This window comes from Mustela erminea, chromosome X, assembly GCF_009829155.1.
Source record: "Mustela erminea isolate mMusErm1 chromosome X, mMusErm1.Pri, whole genome shotgun sequence".
NCBI lineage: Eukaryota > Metazoa > Chordata > Mammalia > Carnivora > Mustelidae > Mustela > Mustela erminea.
Genome location: NC_045635.1, coordinates 16,907,436 through 16,911,423, shown reverse-complemented (window position 1 = coordinate 16,911,423; position 3,988 = coordinate 16,907,436).

The window sequence follows — 3,988 nt, the reverse complement described above, 5'->3', positions numbered from 1 at the left end:
ATTGACTCCTTAATTTCTCTTTCTTCTGTCTTGTTGTTGGTGTAGAGAAATGCAACTGATTTCTGTGCATTGATTTTATATCCTGACACTTTACTGAATTCCTGTACAAGTTCTAGCAGTTTTGGAGTGGAGTCTTTTGGGTTTTCCACATATAGTATCATATCATCTGCGAAGAGTGAGAATTTGACTTTTTCTTTGCCGATTTGGATGCCTTTAATTTCCTTTTGTTGTCTGATTGCTGAGCCTAAGACTTCTAGTACTATGTTGAATAGCAGTGGTGATAATGGACATCCCTGCCGTGTTCCTGACCTTAGAGGAAAAGCTTTCAGTTTTTCTCCATTGAGAATGATATTTGCGGTGGGTTTTTCATAGATGGCTTTGATGATATTGAGGTATGTGCCCTCTATCCCTACACTTTGAAGAGTTTTGATCAGGAAGGGATGCTGTACTTTGTCAAATGCTTTTTCAGCATCTATTGAGAGTATCATATGGTTCTTGTTCTTTCTTTTATTGATGTGTTGTATCACATTGACTGATTTGCGGATGTTGAACCAACCTTGCAGCCCTGGAATAAATCCCACTTGGTCGTGGTGAATAATCCTTTTAATTTACTGTTGAATCCTGTTGGCTAGTATTTTGGTGAGAATTTTCGCATCTGTGTTCATCAAGGATATTGGTCTATAGCTCTCTTTTTTGATGGGATCCTTGTCTGGTTTTGGGATCAAGGTGATGCTGGCCTCATAAAATGAGTTTGGAAGTTTTCCTTCCATTTCTATTTTTTGGAACAGTTTCAGGAGAATAGGAATTAGTTCTTCTTTAAATGTTTGGTAGAATTCCCCCGGGAAGCCGTCTGGCCCTGGGCTTTTGTTTGTTTGGAGATTTTTAACGACTGTTTCAATCTCCTTACTGGTTATGGGTCTGTTCAGGCTTTCTATTTCTTCCTGGTTCAGTTGTGGTTGTTTATATGTTTCTAGGAATGCATCCATTTCTTCCAGATTGTCAAATTTGTTGGCGTAGAGTTGCTCATAGTATGTTCTTATAATAGTTTGTATTTCTTTGGTGTTAGTTGTGATCTCTCCTTTTTCATTCATGATTTTATTTATTTGGGTCCTTTCTCTTTTCTTTTTGATAAGTCTGGCCAGGGACTTATCAGTTTTATTAATTCTTTCAAAGGACCAGCTCCTAGTTTCGTTGATTTGCTCTATTGTTTTTTGGTTTCTATTTCATTGATTTCTGCTCTGATCTTTATGATTTCTCTTCTCCTGCTGGGTTAGGGTTTCTTTCTTGTTCTTTCTCCAACTCCCTTAGGTGTAGGGTTAGGTTGTGTACCTGAGACCTTTCTTGTTTCTTGAGAAAGGCTTGTACCGCTATATATTTTCCTCTCAGGACTGCCTTTGTTGTGTCCCACAGATTTTGAACCATTGTATTTTCATTATCATTTGTTTCCATGATTTTTTTCAATTCTTCTTTAATTTCCCGGTTGATCCATTCATTCTTTAGAAGGATGCTGTTTAGTCTCCATGTATTTGGGTTCTTTCCAAACTTCCTCTTGTGGTTGAGTTCTAGCTTCAGAGCATTGTGTTCTGAAAATATGCAGGGAATGGTCCCAATCTTTTGATACCGGTTGAGTCCTGATTTAGGCCCGAGGATGTGATCTATTCTGGAGAATGTTCCATGTGCACTAGAGAAGAATGTGTATTCTTTTGCTTTGGAATGAAATGTTCTGAACATCACACCTGTGATGTCCATCTGGTCCAGTGTGTTGTTTAAGGCCTTTATTTTCTTGCTGATCCTTTGCTTGGATGATCTGTCCATTTCAGTGAGGGGAGTGTTAAAGTCTCCTACTATTATTGTATTTTTTTTGTGTGTTTCTTTGATTTTGTTATTAATTGGTTTATATAGTTGGCTGCTCCCATGTTGGGGGCATAGATATTTAAAATTGTTAGATCTTCTTGTTGGACCGACCCTTTGAGTATGATATAGTGTCCTTCCTCATCTCTTATTATAGTCTTTGGCTTGAAATCTAATTGATCTCATATAAGGATTGCCACTCCTGCTTTCTTCTGATGTCCATTAGCATGGTAAATTCTTTTCCACCCCCTCACTTTAAATCTGGAGGTCTCTTTGGGCTTAAAATGAGTTTCTTGGAGGCAACATATAGATCGGTTTTGTTATTTTTTTATCCATTCTGATACCCTGTGTCTTTTGATTGGTGCATTTAGCCCATTAACATTCAGGGTAACTATTGAGAGATATGAATTTAGTGCCATTGTATTGCCTGTAAGGTGACTGTTACTGTATATTGTCTCTGTTCCTTACTGATCTACCACTTGTAAGCTCTCTCTATGCTTAGAGGACCCCTTTCAATATTTCCTGTAGAGCTGGTTTGGTGTTTGAAAATTCTTTCAGTTTTTGTTTGTCCTGGAAACTTTTATTTATTTATTTATTTATTTTAAAAGATTTTATTTATTTATTTGACAGAGAGAAATCAGAAGTAGACGGAAAGGCAGGCAGAGAGAGAGAGGGAAGCAGGCTCCTCTCTGAGCAGAGAGCCCGATGCGGGACTCGATCCCAGGACCCTGAGATCATGACCTGAGCCGAAGGCAGCGGCCTAACCCACTGAGCCACCCAGGCGCCCCTGTCCTGGAAGCTTTTAATATCTCCTTCTATTTTCAATGATAGCCTAGCTGGTTATAGTATTTTTGGCTGCATGTTTTTCTCATTTAGTGCTCTGAAAATATCATGCCAGTTCTTTCTGGCCTGCCAGGTCTCTGTCGATAAGTCAGCTGCCTATCTAATATTTTTACTATTGTATGTTACAGACTTCTTTTCCCGGGCTGCTTTCAGGATTTTCTCTTTGTCACTGAGGCTTGTAAATTTTACTATTAGTGACGGGGTGTGGGCCTATTCTTATTGATTTTGAGGGGCGTTCTCTGAACCTCCTGAATTTTGATGCTCGTTCCCTTTGCCATATTGGGGAAATTCTCCCCAATAATTCTCTCCAGTATACCTTCTGCTCCCCTCTCTCTTTCTTCTTCTTCTGGAATCCCAATTATTCTAATGTTGTTTCGTCTTATGGTGTCACTTATCTCTCCAATTCTCCCCTCGTGTTCCAGTAGCTGTTTGTCCCTCTTTTGCTCAGCTTCTTTATTCTCTGTCATTTGGTCTTCTATATCACTAGTTCTTTCTTCTGCCTCATTTATCCTAGCGGTGAGAGCCTCCATTTTTGATTGCACCTCATTAATAGCTTTTTTGATTTCAACTTGGTTAGATTTTAGTTCTTTTATTTCTCCAGAAAGGGCTTTTATATCTCCCGAGAGGCTTTCTCTAATATCTTCCATGCCTTTTTCGAGCCCGGCTAGAACCTTGAGAATTGTCATTCTGAACTCTAGATCTGACATATTACCAATGTCTGTATTGATTAGGTCCCTAGCCTTCAGTACTGCCTCTTGTTCTTTTTTTTTGTGGTGAATTTTTCCGCCTTGTCATTTTGTCCAGATAAGAGTATATGAAGGAGTAAGTAAAATACTAAAAGGGTGGCAACATCCCCAGGGAAATATGCTTTAACCAAATCAGAAGAGGGGGGAGAAAGGGGATAAAGCGAGGTTCAAAAAGAAAGAAAGAAAGAAAGAAAAAGAAAAAAAGAGAAAAGAAAAGAAAAGAATTAAAAAAAGAAAACGAATAAAGAAAAATATTAAAAGAAAAAATATATATATTAGATAAACTAGTTAAAAAACATTAAAAAAGAAAAGGGTAAAAGTTAAAAAAAATTAGCAGAAGAAGAGAAAAAAATGAAAAAGAAAAAAATTAAATTAACTGGAAGACTACTAAAATCACAGGGAGAAAGCCATGAGTTCCATGCTTTGCTTTCTCCTCCTCTGGAATTCTGCTGCTCTCCTTGGTATTGAAACCACACTCCTTGGTAGGTGAACTTGTTCTTGGCTGGGTTTCTTGTTGATCTTCTGGGGGAGGGGCCTGGTGTAGTGAT